This window comes from Bubalus bubalis, chromosome 12 (assembly GCF_019923935.1).
Source record: "Bubalus bubalis isolate 160015118507 breed Murrah chromosome 12, NDDB_SH_1, whole genome shotgun sequence".
In the NCBI taxonomy this organism is placed as follows: domain Eukaryota; kingdom Metazoa; phylum Chordata; class Mammalia; order Artiodactyla; family Bovidae; genus Bubalus; species Bubalus bubalis.
Window position 1 is genome coordinate 7,625,633 of NC_059168.1, and position 22,943 is coordinate 7,648,575.

The 22,943-nt window shown below is 39.2% G+C and overlaps 1 long non-coding RNA gene and 1 other non-coding gene across 2 annotated transcripts; one reads left to right on the plus strand and one right to left on the minus strand.

Moving 5' to 3' along the window:
- Nucleotides 1-281: 281 nt before the first annotated feature.
- Nucleotides 282-11,400, plus strand: LOC112578003. The gene is made up of 3 exons (XR_003102143.3): nucleotides 282-835; nucleotides 5,830-6,392; nucleotides 10,401-11,400. It is a non-coding gene; the product is annotated as an uncharacterized LOC112578003 (long non-coding RNA).
- Nucleotides 11,401-20,500: 9,100 nt separating this feature from the next.
- Nucleotides 20,501-20,603, minus strand: LOC112578302. The gene has a single exon (XR_003102594.3). It is a non-coding gene; the product is annotated as a U6 spliceosomal RNA (small nuclear RNA).
- Between the last annotated feature and the right edge of the window lie 2,340 nt (nucleotides 20,604-22,943).

Below are 22,943 nucleotides of genomic sequence, written 5' to 3' on the forward strand. Positions count from 1 at the left end.
AAAAGTATGTGGTATGCTACTATTCCGTTAAGAAGAGTAAGAAGTATGTCAGAGGCAAGAGTAGGTAACTGCCCAAATACGCTCCTTGCAGTGGGTGATCAGGGAGTAGCATTTTCACGGCCACTAAAGCGGTGTCTATGCTTAACAGCACTCCTTGTACGTGGAGATACAAGGTCTCACTTCTCAATCACGGTGACGCCAGAGCACCAGTTTTCAAACTGTGAACTATCACGCCCCAGACAAGGCTTCATAATGTATTGTGTGATGTGGAAAGGAGAAGAGGGTGTTTGGGAAAAGATTATATGACAGGCTCCTTCATTACGCAGAAGGCTGGTGAACACTTTCTCTGTTCTAGATATTAATACAATACAGCTTTTGTGGTCCCAATAGGAGATAAAATGATAGAGGTCTGCAATTAGCACCAAGGTAGGGATGAGGGAGTGATGTAAATGCTGTCTGGCCGGCAGCTTGCCCAGGAGATCAGTTTCTGACTGAAAAATAGCAGGAGTTCAGATTCAGGGGGTTGATGGAACATAGCGTGGAGGATGCTGGTAGCTCTAGCATCACGAACTGCCGCGGGCCAGTTACCAGGCGATTACCTGGGAAACCCGGAAGGCCCTCGTGGAGGATTCTGGGGAGCCGACGTTGTGGCTCCCGAAGGGCATGCGCCAGGCTTCCCGCCGCCTGACACATCAGCGGCGCCATCTTGACTCTACTGCGTGTAGATCCCTATTTCGGGTTTTCAGCCTGGGTGGCCGGAGGCGCTGTTCCAACAGGGTGTTTGTTCTGCAATTGTGTATTATTACATCACTGCATCGCCCCAGAGGAGACTCAGGTAACGGTCAGAAGTTGGGAGGGGTAGAGGGCGGGAAAGCTCAGACCGTTGCTAGTAGTTCAGGGCGGAGCTTTCCTTCTTCCTGTTTTGAGTTTCTGTTTTGCTTGCTGGCTGCTACTGCTGCTAAGTCACTTCAGTCGTGTCCGACTCTGTGCGACCCCATAGACGGCAGCCACCAGGTTCCCCCGCCCCTGGGATTCTCCAGGCAAGAACACTGGAGTGGGTTGCCATTTCTTTCTCCAATGCATGAAAGTGAAAAGTGAAAGTGAAGTTGCTCAGTCATGTCCGACTCTTCGCGACCCCATGGACTGCAGCCTACCAGGCTCCTCCATCCATGGGATTTTCCAGGCAAAGTACTGGAGTGGGGTTCTCCATTGCCTTCTCCATTGCTTGCTGGACACACACATTAATATTAATACTGAGCACACCCAGGATCATTAATACACTGCTTGAGAAATGCTTGGGCCTTGGGCAGGGTTCCTGGGTGGCACGGAGGGACGGTCTCTGCTGGGTGTTTTTTAGTCCCTCAGTTGTGTCCGTCTCTTTGCAACCCCTTGGATATAGCCTGCCAAGAGGATTCTCCAGGCAAGAATACTGGACTGGGTTGCCATTTCCTCTTCCAGGGGTCTTCCCTACCTAGGGATGGAACCCATGTCTCCTGCATTGGCAGGCGTGTTCTTCACCACTGAGGACAAAAAATTTTTGATGAACCAAACTTTCTCACTCCTGAACTTCCTCTTAGGCCAGAGGTGATGTCCTTGTAAAATCTAGTTTCCCCAGGGACTCTGCTGGTAATTTTAACTAGAGTCACCGGCCCCACCCTCCACATCAGATCAGTTTGCTCACTCACCACCATTCCCCAGGTGGTGGCTCATTATGCTGGAGTGCCTTCAGTGAGAATCCTATACAGAATCCCCCTTACCACTGATGCTTCTGTAGTAGTTTTTTCATCCATTGACTGCCAACTTGCTCCTTGGCAAGTGTTAAGTGTTTGTCTTCAGGAAACCATTATAAAGGCAGCTGTGCACCCCAGGCAGCCATTTTAGCTCCCCAGAGTTTTCGTGGGAATACTTTACTTTCTAAAAAGGAAAACCTAATTCCATCACAGTGGTCCTGTATCTGTCATAACTCATCCACTTGAATAGTGGCTTTCTTACCATGCTTTTAGAAATATTATTTAACTTTTTTTTTTTAATAGTCAGATGGCAGGGTTTTGCTTTCATGAGATTGATGACTGCTTGAGTGCAGGCCAGTTTGCTCTCTGCTGACAGGCAGCAAGTGGAGCTTCATTAAAAAAGAAAAAAGGATTATAGTTGATTTAAAATATTGTTTTAGTTTCAGGTGTGCTGCAGGGTGAATCAGTTATGCATGTACATTCATTCTTTTTCAGATTATTCATTCAGATTCATTTATTTTCTCATATGGATTATCAGGGAGTATTGAGTTCCCTGTGCTGTGCAGTGAGTCCTTTCTGGTTGTCTGTCTTGTGTGTGTGTATGTTAATCTCAAACTCCTGGTTTATCCATCTCCCCCTCCCCACCAGGTTTCCCCTTTGGTAACCATAGATTTGTTTTCAGTATCTGTGGGTCTGTTTCTGTTTTGTAGCTAAGTTCATTTGTATCATTTTAAAAATTAGATTCCCTTTGTGAGTGAAAAAAAATACACTCATTAAAGTATAGTTTATCTTTTAGGTTGTAAAAAAAAATGGTAAGGGGTATGAGTACAGCATATATAAAAGGAATATGAGTATAGTGACTTCCCTGGTAGGCCAGTGGTTAAGACTTCACCTTCCAATGCAGGGGGTTTGATCCCTGGTTGAGGAGCTAAGATCCCACATGCCTCCTGACCAAAAAACCAAAATATAAAACAGAAGTAATATTGTAACAAATTCAATAAAACTTAAAAAATCTTAAAAGTAGTATAAATAAATATATATATATATATGCATACATACAATTCTTTGTCATGTGTATATATATACTTCATATGCATTGCATATATAAGTAAATATATGTGTTTGCTTATATTAAACCCATTTTTATCTGTATGTTAAAAAAATATAAAGAAATATCAGGATAAAGTAAATTCTTTAAAAATTCGCTTTCCTGAAAGGGGAAGAAGGAGGGAGCAGTGAGATGAGGAAAAGACGCTGAAATTGACGTCTGTCTACAGTAGAATTGTAGGGATCTACTTCATTTCTTTCTCCATGTGTGTAGCCAGTTGTCCTAGAAATGTTCATCCTTATCCAACTGATTTACCGTGTCCTCTATCAGGTTTATATATTGTGAGTCTGTTTCTGAGTATTACAGTTTTTTCCTCCATTACACTGTCTGTTTTTCCCTGCACCACCAATATTCTATTCCATTTGCTATAGAATATTGCTATAAAATAGATCTTGTTGTCTGGTAGGGAAGGTTTCCCAACTTGATCTTCTTTAAGTTGCTTTTGATGTTTCCCTGACTATTTTGGCTCCATACAGATCTGTCCGTTGGTACACCAATTTTCTTTTGATCTGTGTCTAATATGCTGTTTCACTCATCCATAAAGTGTTTAAATTTAATGAAATTTTTTTATATGTTGAAGTTCTTTGGTTTCTTTTCACATATATTTAATTTTTAACACTGCATTTCTCTCTCAAATTTTGAACCAGTCTTAATTTTCTTCCCTTTATTACTTTAATATTTATTTATTTGACTGCACTGGGTCTTAGTTGCACTTTATGGGATCATAGCTCCTTGACCAGGGATCAAACCCAGGAGCACAGAGTCTTGGCCACTGGACTGCCAGGGAAGTCCATCCTTTATTATTTTAAACATTATTATTTTAGAATTCATGTCCGATCATTCTATAATCTGAACTTCTTGAGAGGGGGGCTTCTGTATTTCCTGGTTCTATTAAAATCTGGGATGGATTTCCATGTTAAGTTCTCAATTTAGTATTTTCTTGACCTTTGATGTAGTCCACATCCAAGGGAGGATAGTATTACAGTTACGAATGTTTAGAGAACATTTTTATTTTTCCAGGCAAAGTCCATAACTTACTATACTTTAGTAAGATCACCAAAAGGAGTGTCTCATGCCTGGAGAACCCCTACTCGACAGCCAGGGTAATTCCCACATCCATGTATGTCTGTAGGGAATGTCTGTAGATTTGGGTAGCTATATATCTATTTATTCATGCATCCATCCATCCATCTAATCTAATATAATCTAATCTGCCTATCCAATCTATCAATGCATGCATCCATCTATCCTATATGTTTATATCTATAAAAACCATATCCATGGTTTTCTTTATCATTGACAGTATTTATAGAATTCCACATTCAAAATATATAAAATCCCTACCTACTAAGGAGGGAAGGAATTATGGAATCATCTGCAGGTAGAATATGATTTATAGAAACAAAGCCCAGGATGGCCCTCCCAGAGACAGAGCTGCAGGTAACCTGGCCATACTCAGGGGCCTGGTCTTCCAAGGAGAAACTCGACAAGGGCCCAGGTGGTAAATTTTGACTAGTAACATGGAATTAATGGAAGTATACTGTTTGTGGTAAGTGATTTTTAAACTTTATTGTTAACATCTTCCCCTTTCCCACATCAGTAACAACTCTGCCCTCTTTACCCCAGCAATTTTACTCTCCAGCATACAAGTGTTCATCATAGGCACTACTTACAAAGGACATCACCATCATCATTCAATCAATTGATTACATTAAAATTGGCTTATGTTAAATACATCATGTTATAGGTAAAGATGGAGAACGCAATGGCACCCCACTCCAGTACTCTTGCCTGTAAAATCCTATGGACGGAGGAGCCTGGTAGGCTGCGGTCCATGGGGTTGCTAAGAGTCAGGCACAACTGAGTGACTTCACTTTCACTTTTCAGTTTCATGCATTGGAGAAGGACATGGCAACCCACTCCAGTGTTCTTGCCTGGAGAATCCCAGGGACGGGGGAGCCTGGTGGGCTGCCGTCTATGGGCTCGCACAGAGTCGGACACACTGAAGCGACTTAGCAGCAGCACAGGTAAAGAATACACAGGTAGATGATACCTGGCAAATTAAAACAGAAAATATTACTGCTATTTTTCTTATAATCTAAATAATTGTTTTACCAAAACAAGTAGTTCATTAATGTACTTTTATTATCATTAAAAACTATCTGCTTTTTCTCTCTTCTACCTTATTTTATTTCCCTCTATATTAATTGTCTAATGACTCATCCTAGATCAAAAAATCTTATTAAATACAAACATCAAAAATACACAAGACAAGTGTATTAAGGAAGGAATTAGCCAGATACCCTAACATGCAGACTTTGTTGGCTACAACATCCCTATATGCTCTGGAATGCAGAGTTTCAGAACTTCAGTAAATATGCCCTTGTCTGGCTGCAGGAAATATCATCCTTTGCACAGTCTGTCTTTTGCTTGAAATGACAGTTGTTTGTCCCCCCCCCCCATTCTGAATCTCATTAAGCATGACCTCTAATACCAATTTAAAAAGCAAAACCAAAACTAAACATAAAGTTGTTCCATGTTTTCTTTCCTTCCCTGGTGTTTGTGTCTCAAATCTTATTTATGTTTCGGTATTTTATGCATTTTCTTTTTTCCTCAATTTTTAATTATGTTTCTTCCCCCAAAGCAGAACTTCTTACCCCTCCAGTATTTTGATCATTTGTTGCCCTTTGGTTTGTGTGTCATTATTCCACCTGTTCTCAGTGTCGTTGAGTAAATCATGATGAAGCTCCTTTCAAAGCAGATAGGGCTAACCAGCAGGTTTGAAATAATTAAAAATCATTGTCAATTTCCCACCACATCCCAGTCCTGTCTTTTCAGTTTTGAGGATTTCCTTATGCTCCTCTGACTCCTGCTATTTATCCAGATTGAAATGGGAATGGGAGCTTTTGCTCCCCTTTCCTCTGGCACTAGGCTCCCGCCTGTCTCCTTATACATTTTTCAGCTTCCATTAATATTTATCTTGCATCACAGATAGGTACTGGGTAGCAAGAAGGACCAACGAAGCTACTTCAGCCATTGATGTGGCAGAAAACATCTCCTGTGAAGCCCTCGGCTCCTGTGATGCCTTCTCTCCCTGAGTGGCACCCGCTTCCAGCACTCATTAAATCTTAAGACAAGCTTCATCACCTTTCTGGAACTTTTATGCTGTCCCTTGGACCATTTATTTATTTATTTATTCCATTCTTCTGTGAGAAATGTGAGTGGGTTAAAAATCCAAGTATGAAACCAGGAAATAATTACTCCATAGTTGATGCAAATATTACCCTGCTTCACCACGTTGGCTCAGGACTACTATGTACCAGTGGAACGGAAATTGATCTGTGCTGGAGTCCTTCTTGTTCCAATCTCTGGATTAATGTTTTATGGTTCTTTATGAACATGTCCTTTTAGTTCTCTCCCCATTGTCCTAATATGCAGCAGCTGAAAGATCATATAGAGTCACGTTGGGAAAGAAGGCACTGATGTCCTGGTCCCTCAACTGAAGAAGGCGCTGCCTTGGTCTCTGGGATGCAAGAACATCTTCAGTTTCTCCAGTATCCTTTGTGGACTTGCTCCAGGGACCCCGTGTTTCTTTTTTTTTATTTATTTTTTATTGAAGGATAATTGAAAGAGAAAGGTAAATACCGTATTCTAACACATATATATGGAATCTAGAAAAATGGTACTGAAGAATTTACTTACAGGGCAGTAGTGGAGAAACAGACCCTGTGTTTCTACTGCATTCAGAGCCCAGCTGCTGGGTGATGGAGATAGTTATCCCTCTTCCCAGATAAGGTTTAGCAGAGATTCATGACTTGAGGGGGTGGGCAGTAGGGTGCAGACAGAAGGAGAGATTTGGCCCAACCCACCCCATGGTGTTTTATTCTTGCTGTCCTGTGTGGTCAGTGTAAATATGCTAGATGCTATTTTCAGAAAACCTCATTTAGGTATCAGAAAAAGCTCCAAGAGCAGTAACCAGCAGCTCAGGAAACAACCTCTCAGAGTAGTTTTCTTTCTTTCCTACTATTAAGAAATGCAGATGAATCCATATTTAGAAAATTTTCTAATTTCTACACCCCCTGAGAAGTGATAATTATATTTACTAGAAGGTAAGAGATAATATTCTGAGTTCAGTATCAGTGCTATCTTTTCATACATGTTTTCTGTGGCCCGATTGGAACATTTTGATATTTCAGTATCAGGTGAGAAAGTGGTTTAAAGAAAACTTCATTATTTGGTTTTATTAAAGGTACCATGGGTGAAAATTTTAATTTTTAATTTATTCACTGTATTATATTTATTATTTTTAATCTTGGGCCACAACAGCATGTGGGATCTTAGTTCCTGACCAGGGATTGAACTGGCACCCCCTCCGGTAAAAGCCTGGAGTCTTAACCACTGGACTGCCAGGGAAGTCCCTCACTTTATTTTAGTATAAGAAGGAAAAGAGATTGAATAAACAGAAATTTAGGAAAAATTAAGAGGAAGGAATATGAAGGCTAATTTATGTAAATAATGGTAAAGCTACAGGTAGATGTAAATTGTAGAATAAATCAATAATATGAACATATTTTAAATTGGATTGAGGTCTTTGGAGATACCCTATGATTTTCCAGAAATTCTCTGTGAGATTTTGATAAGCGCTAAAAAGAATTTCTTCCAAATGGCTCAGAGATGCTAGAGGTTGTATAAGATGATTTGTTTGTTTAAGATTTAGGTTGTGTTACAGCTAATTACAAAATGGCCCATTTTGGTATCACAAGTTGTATTCATTTAAATTAGTATCTTGTGGGAGAAGTAAATACAAAGATGGAAATGGTGGCAAATAATTGGTTTAATTTTTTTCTACTTTTTTTTTTTTAAACAAGTTGAGGTTTTGTTTATACGTGACCTTGATTTCTCTGGAGAGTGAATTAGAAACATATGGGGAAATTAATCTAAAGAAGTCACACCAGCCAGTGCTGTGAGAAAAAATCATGGCAAGAGTGAACACAAAAAAGAAAAGGAGAGCCTCAGACTCATTGTACATTTCAGACTGATGGTCCTTCTGGAATCATTTTTTAAAAACAAATTTTATGAGTATTGTTATTTTACAATGTTGTGTTAGTTGCTGCTGCCCAACAAAGTGAATCATCTATGTTATACATATATCTCCCCTCTTTTTTGGATTTCTCTCCCATTTAGGTCGTCACAGAGCATTGAGTAGAGGTTCCTGTGCTGTTCAGTGGGTTCTCATTAGTTGTCTATTTTATACACAGTGTCATTACTGTATATGTGCCAATTCCAGTCTCCTAATTCATCTCATTCTCCTTTTCCCCCTTGGCATCCATACATTTGTTCTGCATGTCTCTGTGTCTGTTTCTGCTTTTAAGTAAGATCATTGATCAGGTAAATCATCACAGACAAATGAAATATTGTACCCGAAAAACATTGAGACTCATCACATAGTGTCTTATGATATTGATATAGATGAATTAGGACTTAGATAAAGTAGTTAAATCTGACTATGTGTTCTACTAAAAGTTTTTCTGTGGGACTCAGTGAAATTATAAAAGCAATACTTAACTAGTGAAAAAGACAGTAGAAAAGTAGAGTTAAAATAGGAATGCACAGAGAATACCGTTAATTAACTTTCTACTGTGCATATATTTCTCCTTGACAAGTTGAAGTTTATACTATATGTGTTGGCTTTTTTTTTTCCCCCCCACAAAAGATTTAATTGGGCTTTATGCCGTGGAATTCATTTTGCAAATCTTTCAAATCATAACCAGGGATTAGAAAGCTGGGAAATAAGCCAGTTATTTTTCCATTAGTTTTGAATTTGCAGGAAGCAGATTCTTCAAACTCATGATCCTGGGTTTCAAACTTGCTCCTGAGTTGTGATCATTAGAGGGGATTTGTATCCACTCAACATAGCTGCTTAGTTCCCTGATAGCAAAGTGGTGAGTATTGCCATTATCTCCACCTCGTCCCAGCCCCCATCCCGAGTGGATTCTGAGCTGTGTGTGTTCTCAGTTAGTTTCCACAGCAGTTTGAAAAGAGAAATATTAGTCAGTTTTACAGATGAGATGGAAGCTTAGGGTGGCTGAGTAGTCGGAAATCACATATCTAGGAAGTAGAGAGCTGAGCTTTATATCCATGGAGTCTGTTCCAGACCTCATGTGCTCAACTTCAAGCCTCCGTGGTGTGTTCATCTCATGACTGATGTGGAGTTCAAGTGCAGCCTGGTGCTCTGGAGTAGAGCAGATGTAAACAGCCTGCCTGGGGGCTGAACCCACAAACTTGGCATGATTAGCACAGGACTAAAAGAATTAAGTGAATAAGAGGTAGGTTATCCCAAATCCTTTATTATGACTTTATTTTTTTTTTCAGGATAGCCTATGAAAATCAAGAAGGGACATCTGTTAAAACATGCACATTTGGTCACTTCAGTTTTCAAAATCATTCTAAAGACTTTGATACGTACAAGTTGGCACGTGATTATACTTGTGTTTGTATGCAGGTGGAAATGTGAGTTCATGCCAACAACCCTAAATACAAAGTGTGAACCTCCTCATGATTGTACACTGATGCACATACATCTATTTATGTTCTCACACAATTAATGTCTGTAAGTGCATGGTGTGTGTATGCACGTGTGTAATGACCAGAATCTTACCCATCTTGCATTTCAGTGATCCCCCTGGAATTTGTAATTACAACTGTTATCTCTAGAAGTAATTGGCGGGAAAGCCAGATGTTTTTAAAATGAGTTTTATTTTGCTTTATTTTTAAAACTTTTTACTGAAGTATATAGTTGATTTATAGCGTTCTGTTAGTTTCAGGTATATAGCACAGTGAATCCATTTTACATATATCCACTCTTTTTCAGATTTTTTCCTCACATAAGTTATTACAGAGTATTGAGTACAGTTCCTTGTGCTATACAGTGGGTCCTTATTGGTTATCTATTTATATGTGACTGTGTATAGGTGTCAATCCCAATCTTCCAATTTATCCCTCCCTCTGTTACCCACCATAAATTTGTTTTCTACAAGTCTGGATACTTTTGAATGAGAAATTCACTTTTTACACACTTAAAAATATAGAGAACCTTTTATTCTGCAGGCATATGTGGGGAAATGTGAAGTCCTCATCTCCTGTTGTCTCTAGAGACTTCAGGGGTTTCTGCATAAAGTTCAGAAGATACTATCCCTTGTGTAGTAAAAATATAAAGAAGGTATTTGTGGCTAATGAGGCACCATGGTTTTATTTATGTTTCAGTCAGATTGAAACAGGAACACAGGAGGGTGTCAGAAACAGCTAATACTTTGGAAGGGGATTGTGGGGGACAGCTGAGACCAGGTCCTTCCAGGATCTGTAATTTTTGTCAATGATGCTAACTGATGTGGAGCCCATGTGTGTCAGGGAGAGAAGGGTAAAAGTCATGGTGACTCTTCCCTGAAAAGGAATTGCTTTCTCATCGCCAGAAATTTCTGAATCTAAGTTAGAAAGGAAAAAAAAACACACACACACACTTGCCATGTGCTTATTACCATGTGCCTTGACAGGAAAAACAACAGCATCTTGCCTCCTCAGCTTATTCCTCATCAGTGAACTCTTCCCCAAACAAGACACTCCACATCAGCCATTTGGGCTTCCTCCCGTCCCTGTTGCAAGGAGCTCTCTGTGCAGTTTGTACTCGCTGCAGAGCACGCAGAAGCCAAGAGCAAGAAGCTGGTAATCTGGGCACCCACAGTTGTGATGAGGCATCTTCAGCGGAGCCATCCAAATCAAATATTTGGCTCTGCTGCTTCAGATGCGCTGTCTCATATTGTCACTGTGGTGCTGGCAGGGGAGTCGAGCCCACTGGGGGTGGGGGCCCGAGGGTGGGGACACAGCGGAGCGCACCCTCCCTCCAGTGTCATGTACCAGCAGCATCCCCTGCCCTTGGTTGTCCTGGGTGCCATCTGAAACTGCGGCGCCTCTTGGACACGGGCCAAACTGCATACATCTAAGGAAGAACGGCAGGAAAGCACACCTCCCTGAGGTCAAATTTTCCTTTTCTAATAAACATTTTAAGCACTGGTCCTCGATCCTTCCATGGTGATCCAGTAGTTGGGACTTCGCCTTTCAGTGCAGGGGTTGCAGTATCTGTCCTTGGTCCTGGAGCTAAGATCACACGTGCCTCGTAGCCCCCAATCCAAAATGTAAAACAGGAACAATATTGTAACAGATTCAGTCAAGACTTTGAAAATAATCCATGTCAGAAAGTCTTAAAAAAAAAAATAAGTCCTAGTCCTTTTACTACTAGTGTGTTCCTATCCTGTGTTACTATCCTTGGTGGTAGTAACATGCTTTTGAAAAGCATCTCAGAGTCAACACAGCCGTTTTCATATACGTTGTTTCATTTGGTTTTAAGACAATCCTATAAGGTAAATGTGAGAGAAGAGATGCTCAGCCAATCAGAGGGTTACTAGCTCCTTCAGGGAACTGGGAAGATAGTCTGGAAATCTGTGTCCGCGTCTCATGACCTGGTGGGTTACTTCTCTGCAGTGATTGTTCATTGGGAAAAAGTTGATATTTTAGGAGACATGTCACCAATATGTCTCCTATGTCACAAAATTTTAAAACCAGAAAAACAGCTGTGGATCTTCTCAAAAATCACTAAATCACACTTTTAATTCCGATTTTATTGACATATAATTGATGTACAGTACTGTATTATAAGGTGTGCAGCCTATGAATTGACTTATGTACATCAGGAAATGATTACCACAGTAAGTTTGGTAAACTGTCATCATCTCATATAGATACAAAATTAAGTAGAAAAAATATTTTTCCTATGATGAGAACTCAGATTTATTGTCTTTACATCTGTCGTATATAATGTACAGTGCTCTTATTTATATTTATCATCTTGTACCTCACATTTCTAGTACACATTTATCTCATAACTAGCATCTCATACCTTTTGACCACCTTTATCCAATCTTCCCTCCCCCAGTCCACCTCTCTGGTGACCACAAATCTGATCTCTTTTTTTTCTATGAGTTTGTTTGTTTTCAAAATATAATTAACCTACAACACTATGTTAGTTCCTGGTACATAACATAATAATTTGATATTTCTATACATTTCAAAATGATCATTATGGAAATTCTGGTTACCATCTGTCGCTATACAAAGATGTTACATAATTATTGACTGTATTCCCCACACTGTACATTTCATACCGAGGACTTGTTTATTTTGTAACTGGAAGTTTGTACTTGTAGTCTCCCTCACCTATTTCTCTCCGGCCCCCTCCCCTACCACATCTGTTTATTCTCTGAATTTATCACTCTGCTTATGTTTTGTTGTTTATTCATTTGTTTTGTTTTCCGGATTCCACATATAAGTGAAATTATCATACAGTGTTTGTCTTTCTCTGTCTGACTTATTTCACTTAGCATAATGTCCTCTAGGTCTATCCATGTTATAGCAAATGGCAAGATCTCATTCTTTTTATGACTAATATCCCTTTGTGTGTGTGTGTGTGTGTGTGTGTATAAACACACATAAATATGCCATGTCTTCTTTGCTCATTCATCTGTTGGTAGCCACTTAGATTGCTACCATCTCTTGGCTACTGTAAATAATGCTGCAATGATATAGGTATGCATATAAAATTCATACAACCAATATCAAAAAAACAAACAACCTGATTAAAAAGATCTGAATAGACATTTTTAATATATACATATATCTTTATATCTATTATATATATATATATATATCTTTTAAGATTATTATTTATGTTTTCACCCGATAAATACCCAGGAGTGGAATTGCTGGATTGTACAGTCATTCTGTTTTTAGTTTTTTCATGCCTCTCCATACTGTTTTCCAAAGTGGCTGCATAAATCACATTCCCACTAACAGTGAACAAGCTTCCCTTTTCTTCACAGCCTTACCAACAATTGTGTTGTGTTGTCTTTTTGATAATAACCATGATAACAGGGGTAAGATGATATCTCATTGTGATTTTGATTTGCCTCTCCCTGATGATTCGTGATGTCCAGCATCTTTTCACGTGGCTGTTGGCCATCTCTAAGTCTTCTTTGGAAAAATGTCTGTTCACATCCTCTGTCGGTTTTTTAATCAGGTTTTTTTGTTGTTGTTGTTCCGGTTGTATGAATTCTTTGTGTACTTTGAATATTAACCTTTCATCAGATACATCTTTTCCCATTCAGCAGGCAAACTTTGTGTTTTGTTGACAGTTCCCTTCACTGTGCAAAAGTGTTTCTGTTTGCTGTCATCCATTTGTTTATTTTTGTTTTTGTTTCCTTTGCCTGAGGAGACATATCTAAAAGAGCATTCCTTAGACAGATGTCTGTCAAAGAGGGTACTGCCTTGTTTTCTTCTAGAAGTTGTATGGTTTCAGATCTTACATTTAAGTCTTTCAATAATATTAAATAGATTGAATATAGTTTTTTATGTGTAAAATATTTGTAAAATAATAATAACAATGTTTTTATCAATATTTATTTTCTTCCTGGTTTGGAAGGAAGATTATGTAAACATAGCTTTTTCATCACATTCCTATGCTGCTTCATTACTCTTGCACCCAGCTTGAATGAACTGGACTAATTTGATCCCATGTCCGCTCTGCTCTTGGTTCTTATTTCTATTTTGTTTGTTTTCATGGGTCTACTGGCTCATCCAGAAACCTGGACACTCCTTCTGAACTGGGTCCTAGTGGCTTGTGCTTTGTTTCCCAGAGATACAGCTTCCTATGCGGCCGGCTTCCCCACAGCTCAGAATTTCACCTGTCCTTAGATTTCCTGTGTCTGGGTCCCACCCACCTGTTGGGACTCATTGCTCCTTTTCACAGAGCTCCTGATGCTGTGTTTGCATTTTCCTGTTGGCTTGTGATCAGTTTTTTTCTGATACGTTGCTCAGTCTGCCAATTCCCAGAAACTCTCTAGGGCCTCCTTCTAGATTCTGTCTACAAGATACCTGGTCAGTTTTTAGATCTTCATTCATCTCAAGACTCCTCCAGTCTAGTCTGGATATCCACACATGGCAAGCCCAAACATTGCCTAAAATATAATAAATAAGCTAGATTCAGAGTACAATAGCTCTTGAAAGGAGGTAGGGTACTTTTAGACTTGATAAAGTAGGAGAAAGTGAGCCATGGTAAACGCTTAGTTAGATAAATGAGTTGGTGTAAAAAGCATTTAAAGAGAATAATATAGTGGAAATATGGAGGTTGGATTGGGAAACAGAGCCCTGGAGCAGAGATTAATGCAAAGTTGTCTGAGTAAGGGTGAAGGAAATAGCTGGTGGGACTTGGAAGGAAAGTAGACAGTGGTGTATATTTCAAAGGACAGAGTGACAGTACTTCATTCATTTCTCCTTTCATTGTTCAGTCCTTCACAAACACCGTGCATTTGTCATGGATTGAAATGTGCCCCCACAAATGCACATGTTGAACCCCCAGGACAAAATGTGGACTTATTTGAAAATAGGGTCTGTGTACGCTTACTCCTTGGAAGGAAAGTTATGACCTACCTAGATAGCATTTTAAAAAGCAAAGACATTACTTTGCCAACAAAGGTCCATCTAGTCAAGGCTATGGTTTTTCCAGTGGTCGTGTATAGACGTGAGAGTTGGACTGTGAAGAAAGCTGAGCACCTAAGAATTGATGCTTTTGAACTGTGGTGTTGGAGAAGACTCTTGAGAGTCCCTTGGACTGCAAGGAGATCCAACCAGTCCATTCTAAAGGAGATCAGCCCTGGGAAGGACTGATGCTGAAGCTGTAACTCCAATACTTTGGCCACCTCGTGCGAAGAGTTGACTCATTGGAAAAGACCCTGATGCTGGGAGGGATTGGGGGCAGGAGGAGAAGGGGATGACAGAGGATGAGATGGCTGGATGGCATCACCGACTCGATGGACATGAGTTTGGATAAAGTTGGTGATGGACAGGGAGGCCTGGCGTGCTGTGATTCATGGGGTGGCAAAGAGCTGGACATGACTGAGCGACTGAACTGAACTGAGATGTAATCAGATAAAATGCGGTAACGGTGAATAAAGTGAGCGTTCAATCTAATATTAACAGGATCAGTGTCCTTACAAAAAGGGGAAATTTGAACACAAGGGGACACATGCAGCGGGGAGACAATGTGAAGGGGCACAGGGAGAAGACGACCACCTATGACTCAAGGAGAGAAGCCTGGATGGATCCTTCTGTCACAGCCCTCAGGAGAAACCAGCCCCCTGACACCTTGAGCTCGGGCTTCCAGACCCCAGAGTCCTGGGAGGATAGATTTCCATTGCTCAAGTCACCCAGTCTGTGGTCCTTTGCTACAGCTGCCCTAGCAAATTAATCCAAGATTGAACAAGACACTTCTAGGTGCCTGGAAAGTGGTTGGGGTGGGACAGAGCCTGTGTCCCTGCTTTGAGGAACAACTTGAGTGATTTTAAAGGCAAATGAGAATGCACTGTGTTGAGTAACATTACAGAGGTAGGAGGAAATTGTGCCTGGGGATATGAGAGAAGTTCCGTTAAAAAGGTGACATTGCAGCAATGTTTAGAACAGCCAGGACATGGAAACAACCTAGATGTCCATCAGCCCACGAATGGATAAGAAAGCTGTGGTACATATACACAATGGAATATTACTCAGCAATTAAAAAGAATACATTTGAATCAGTTCTAATGAGGTGGATGAAACTGGAGCCTATTATACAGAGTGAAGTGAGCCAGAGAGAAAAACACCAATACAGTATACTAACGCATATATATGGAATTTAGAAAGATAGTAACGATGATCCTATATGCGAGACAGCAAAAAAGACACAGATGTATAGAACAGTCTTTTGGACTCTGTGGGAGAAGGCAAGGGTGGGATGATTTGAGAGAATAGCATTGATACATGTATATTATCATATATGAAACAGATCGCCAGTCCAGGTTCGATGCATGAGACAGGGTGCTTGGGGCTGGTGCACTGAGATGACCCTGAGGGATGGGATGGGGAGGGAGGTGGGAGGGGGGTTCAGGATGGGGGACACATGCAGACCCATGACTGATTCATGTCAATGTATGACAAAAATTGTAAAGTAATTTAGCCTCCAATTAAATAAATTTATATTTAAAAAAAAGGTGACATTTGATCTGGGTTTTAAAGTACGGGCCGGCATTTGGGAGAAGATGAAGGTGCAGAGGGCACTTAAGTAGAAGCAGAGACAAGGGACCTGAGGGGTTCAGGGGACAATTAAGACCTAGAGTATGGTGGAGGGTGTGTGGGGTGGGAGAGGGTTGAGAGTGAGTGTGCCTAAATGTGGCTGAAGCAAGGACTGTTCAGCCAAGGACTTTGGATTTTTATCCAAACTAATCAAAAATAATCAACATTTTAAAATCAGGTCAGTGATACGTGATTTTTTTTTTTTTGAGAATAACTTTACTGGGCATGTAAAAGGCAGAGGGAGTGAGGAACTGGCTACAGTCGGGGAGGACGCTCAGACAGGAAGCTTGTTATGTGTCCTGGTGAGAGGTTACCAGGTAGAGGATGAAGGCAGCATCACCAGGATATAGAGAGAAAAGGCAGGAATCTAGGGGCATCTCTTGAGTTGAACTGGCTTGAGTTGGAGTTGCTAATATAGATGGTGAGGAGCAGGTTGGGGACAATTAAAAATGCCCTGAACTTTGTAGGACTTAGCACTGTGCCTGGCAAACAAGAGACTCAATTGATGCTAATAATTTCTGTGGCTCCTAGGCTCCCAGGTAGAAACCCAGCTGTAAATACAAGAGGTGGAAATGTGTTTGGAGAGTGAGTGGGGAGGCAGGGGGTTGACTTGTTTCTTTATTCATCACTATAGTCAATAACTTATAATAACCTATAATGGAAAATAGTCTCAAAAATAATATATGTGTATATGTATAACTAAGTCACCTTGCTGTGCACCTGAAACATTGTTAAGTCAACTATACTTAAATAATATATATATATTAAGAAAAAAAATTTTTTGCATTGCCATTTCTGTTCTCTGCCAGATGTTGACAATGGGTAGGGTTTTTCTTTCAAAACACACTCAATCATCAGCGATATTTTGAGAATTAGTAGAAATCATATATTGTGACGCTAAGGCTATTCTGACTGGTAGTGACTCACAAAAGCAGAGAAATAAAAAGTAGAAACGGGTAATTTTTACACTACATAATTGATTCTGAAGCATTGAAAAAAAAATTTCCCCTAAATTATTGAATTTGTTTTCAAAAAACTGTCCAGATCATGGGTGCAAATATAGCATAAATACTGCACTTACCAAAAGCCAATGAGAAAGAAGAACACCCCCTGAATACCTGTAGACTGATTTAATTGAGGGCTTCCCTGATGGCTTAGATGGTAAAGAATCCACCTGCAGTGCAGGAGGCCTGGATTCAATCCTTGTGCTGGGAAGATATCTTTTTTTAAAAAAAATAGTTCCTTCCCATTTAAGGCACCACAGAGTACTGAGTAGCGTTCCCTGTGCTATACAGTAGGTTTTCCTTAATTATTAATTTTATACATAGTATCAACAGTGTATATATGTCAATCCCAATTTCCCAATTCATCCCTCCCCTCCGTCCCCACTTGGCATCCATCTATTTGTCCTGTACATCTGTGTCTCTATTTTTTGCTTTGTAAGTAAGTTCATCTATACATTTTTTCTAGATTTCACATATAAGCGTTAGTATACAATATTCGTTTTTCTCTTTCTGACTTACTTTACTCAGTGTGACAGTCTCTAGGTCCATTCATGTCTCTTCAAATGGCACTATTTCATTCCTTATGGCTGAGTAATATTCCACTTAATTCTTCCATCCTACCTTATATGTTGGTGTCATAAAATCTGTCACAATTTGTTATAATTTAGCCATCTGCCTTCATCTGTAAATTATAACCTTATGAATGGGAGAGCTTGTCTGAGTTTGCTCGTTACTAGTCCATTAGTATCTAGCATTGTGCTGTTTGGTGGACAGCCAGTAAGTGTTGATACCTGGCAAATGCATCCTAGGCAGAAGTCCTTGTGGATGTTTGTGGATCATGAGTAAACTGTCCCACAGGGTTTTTCACTTGCCTGAATCACATACATGTAAGCGTATCATGATAGACTTTTGTTGGAAATGTGTTGCAGAATTCAAAATCTGTGATATAGAGAAAGATTTCAGTCTTTGTTCATGTAATTGGGAAAAAAATGACTTTTTCCTTAAGCAATCTATGCAACTTGCTTGTGGTCCATATGTATTTTAAAATATTCATACATTATCTACTTAAAATTTGAGGAAGAATCTATCAAACATACTAAAATTTCTAACACATACTTTATTTTTCTCTTTGAGAATCTTGAAATGCAGCCTCCTACAAGTTTTGAAGGATTTTTCTCGAAAAGGCTTGTCAGTTATTCTGGGAAGAAGTTAGCAAGTCTTCTTTCTTCTCACAGGGGGTTTCCTTGGTGGCTCAGAAGGTAAAGAGTCTGCCTGCAATGCAGGAGACCCAGGTTTGATCCCTGGGTTGGGAAGATCCCCTGGAGAAGGGAATGGCATATTCTTACCTGGAGAATTCCATGGACAGAGGAGCCTAGTGGTCACAAAGAGTTGGACACGACTGAATGACTTTCACTTTTTCTTTTCACAGGATGCAAATGACTATTTCTCTAGCATTTCTGGTTTGAAGAAAAGTCTGTTGATCTAAAAGGAGGGAAGTTAAGTTCAAATCAATAAGGTGTTCTTGTTTTATTGAAAGCATTGCAACAGTCCCCAGTGAAGGAGCTCTGCCATTGCTTACACGAAGATCTAATAAGAAATTTTGTTCACCTTTGAGGTTTTTAATTGTCTGAAAAGTGAAAGTGTTGGTTTCTCAGTTGTATCCAACTCTCTGCAACCCAATGGAGTGTAGCCTGCCAGGCCCGTCTGTCCATAGAATTTTCCAGGCAAGAATACTGGAGAGGGTTGCCGTTTCCTCCTCCAGGGATTGAACCCAGGTCTTCTGCATTGGCAGGCAGATTCTTTACCACCAAGTCACCTGGGAAGCCCTTAATTGCCTGAGCTAATTATCCATGCCTTTTAAAAAATCTTTCTTGGATAAAGGTTTTTATTTCTTTAAAAATTTAATTTGATTTGTTTCAGTTCACCAATGTAAAAATATTTCTGTAAGTCTTTCAGTGAAAACTTATCATCTACTTGTCCTGCCTTCCCCCTAATTCTCAGAAGCAATGATCTTCAACACTTTTAGGAATTTCTTACTGTCTTTATCTCCATATTTTAAACATAGTTTGTTCCTTTATTTTTCATACTGTATCTCCTTGATGTTTATATTTAGATATGATTCAATGACTTCCTAGTATGTTGCTGGTAATTAGACTAATATTAAGTAATTCTGCAATTTTTACAAATATTGTGTATGGCTAAGCTACAAAGTATGCAACAATTGGGTTTTATTTCTTTTACAGTATTTTTACTTTTTCTGTTTAAAATAATTTTAGTTGTCTTTATAGTTAATAATTTTTTGTGTATGTGAAGAGGTATATATTATGCATACCACTTTTTATAGATTATTACTGTTATATTAGTGAATGTCCACATCTAGAAATTAAACATGTTATTTTTATTTATTATAATTCAGTATAAATTAGTATATCTATCATCTTCCAAACAAAGCAAAGGCTTAAAACTCACTGAATTTAATTACACTTCTCCTATGCATCAATTTCATGAATTTTTAAAATTAATTAATTTATTTTAATGGAGGCTAATTACAATATTATAGTAGTTTTTGCCATACATTTACATCAATAAGCCATGGGTGTACATGTGTCCCCCATCCTGACCCTCCCTCCCACCTCCCTCCCCATGCCATCCCTCAGGGTCATCCCAGTGCTCCGACCCTGAGCACCCTGTCTCATGCATCGAACCTGGACTGGCGATCTGTTTTACATATGGTAATATACATGTTTCAATGCTGTTCTCTCAAATCATCCCATTCTCCGACAGAGTCCAAAAGTCTGCTCTTTACATGTGTATCTCTTTTGCGGTCTTGCATATAGGGTCATCATAACTATCTTTCTAAATTCCATATATATGTGTTAATATACTGTATTGGTGTTTTTCTCTCTGGCTTACTTCACTTTGTATGATAGGCTCCAGTTGCACCCACCTCATTAGAACTTATTCAAATGCATTCTTTTTAATAGCTGAGTAATATTCCATTGTGTATATGTACCACAGCTTTCTTACCCATTCGTCTGCCAATGGACATCTAGGTTGCTTCCATGTCCTAGCTATTGTAAACAGTGCTGCAATGAACATTGGGGTACACATGTCTCTTTCAATTCTGGTTTCCTCAGTGTGTATGCCCAGCCCTGGGATTGCTGGGTCATATGGCAGTTCTATTTCCAGTTTTTAAAGGAATCTCCACACTGTTCTCCATAGTGGCTTTACTAGTTTGCATTCTCACTAGCAGTATAAGAGGGTTCCTTTTTATCCGCACCCTCTTCAGCATTTATTGTTTGTAGACTTTCTGATAGCAGCCATTCTGACCGGCATGAGATGGTACCTCATTGTGGTTTTGATTTGCATTTCTCTGGTAATGAGTGATGTTGAGCATCTTTTCATGTGTTTGTTAACCATCTGTATGTCTTCTTTGGAGAAATGTCAAAAATATGGAATGCTTCACAAATTTGCATATCATCCTTGCACAGGGGCCATGCTAATCTTCTCTGTATCATTCCAATTTTAGTATATGTGCTGCCAAAGCAAGAACTGAATAATTCCCTTTCAATTCAATGGTTATATCCTTGGAAGGACTCATATTTGGGGCTGGTGGCTTTGTGAGCCTCTAGTTCTCTGTGTAGAATAAAGTGTCCCTTCCTCCCACCTAGTCCAGCCTAAGCAAAACATAAAGCTTGGTAAACAGAGAATGAACTGTATTTCTGATTCTTCTTTTCCCTCAGGGAAGTGTCTTTTGTGTAGTATAACCTAAATGGACTTTCCCTGTGGTCCCACCTATAGGCAGTCACACATGCCACTGGATCCACCAAGTCTTCAGAGAGCCCAGCAATTTCTCAAGTCCATCCTGGGAATGTGAGACCTGGATCGACTTACTCTGTAAGGTTGTTAGGTTTCTAAATATATTTCTAAGGTATTTTATATATTAATATTACAAATATATATATATTTTAAAATATGTAGAATCTTGTGGTACAACTAAAATATATATATATTTATATATATATATATATATATATAATACTTCTTAAACATTTTAAGATGCTGTCAAAAATACATGTGAAACATTTTCAGAAATGTTAGCAGGGAAATTTTGTACTGACACAGGTAGTTAATACCAAAAGCTGCTGCCAATTTCTCTCATTCACAGAATAGTCTTTTTTGTTGAACAAATAAAACACATCCTCTAAGACAATTATGACAAAATGACAATTATATAGGAGAGGAAAAAGTATTGGAGCTATTTCATGGACTGGATCCAGTTCCAAAAGCTGGACTTTATTTTATTTTATTGAAACTGAATATAGAGTCTTTATATGAGCCTTTTAGAAAATTTCTCAAGGGAAATAATAAATGACCAATAAAAGCAGAAATGCTGTTTTTAGAAGAGATGATCTCAGTTTCCTGACGAATGGCTCTTATATATTTATATCCTTGTGAAATGAAAGTGAAGTGAAAGTTGCTCAGTCATATCCAACTCTTTGCCCACCAGGCTCCTCTGTCCATGGAATACCAGAGTGGATTTTCCATTTCCTTCTTCAGGGAATCTTCCCAAGCCAGGGATCGAACGTAGGTCTCCTGCATTGCAGGCAGATTCTTTACCATATGAGCCACCAGGGAAGCCCATATCCTATGTAAATATATTTATGCATTTTTTTTGATACTTTAGTGATGGAGTTGATATGTTCTGTTAGAAAATCTGACTCTAAGAGATCCTGAGAGAAATCACCTATGGTCAAGAGGAGGACTGTGCTTTGCCCTCACTTTAAGGAGCTTCTTCAAATAGCTGTTTCCTTTCATTTCGTACCAAACTTAAGAATTGCAGAGGGTCAGTTCTGATATCTGTGCAATCAAAACAAGTTAAACGAATAAATTCTTACCATAATTTTTTTCAAGTACTATTTCAGAGACTATAAGGATTAGTCTTTATGTTGCTGTTTGCATGAGTGGAATGATTGGAGCAATTCTGGGCCTCTGAGATCTCAAGTGTGAAACAACACATAATTTTAAGTTTTGAAATTTAATTTAGATGTTTGCTACTCCGTGAAGCCTTCCCTGATTTCCTATTGGGTTAAATTTTGTTTTGTTTTGTTTCTCTTTTTAAAAAATATTTTTTGGTATTTTTATTGGGGTATAGTTGTTTGACAATGTTGTGTTAATTTCTACTGTACAGCAAAGTGAATCAGCCACACACATACATAAATTCCCTCTCTTGGATTTCCTTCACATTTAGGGCACCATAGAGCACCGAGTGGAGTTCCCTGTCTATACAGTAGGTTCTTATTAGTTACCTGTTTTATACACAGTATCAGTAGTGTATACATGTCAATGCCAATCTCCCAATTCATCCTACCTGCCCTTTCCCCTCTTAGTAATGCTCACACTTCCTTGGCTTTGCTTTTTGAAACTTACTATTTTACTCTATTAGTTATCTGGATGCCTAGGAGTCTTCACCTTCATAGGTAAAGATGTAATTGTACATGCTTTCCTTTTTGAATAGTTACTCATTGTATTCTTATTTGTCAGGATGGACTTGGTCTTGCTAAAGTTAAAACCATTTCACAATTTTTTTTCCACTTTTTTATTCTGCTTGTCTGGTACAAGTAGAGTTACTCATTCAGAGATGTAGGCTGAACATGTTAAGCTTGAAAAAGAAGCCTCCTCAGTTACCATGGCAGAAGAGGCATCTTGGGAGTGCCTTGCCAGTTTATAAACACCTGCGGGTGACACAGGACACTTCTGCTCACAGCTCACTGGCCAGAAAAAGTAGTCATGTGGATTCCCAGGGCAGCTGAGAAATGCAGGCACATAGTTAGAGTATTTGATGAGTATCATTGTCACTTTCAAAACCATTTTCTTTACTTCAATACC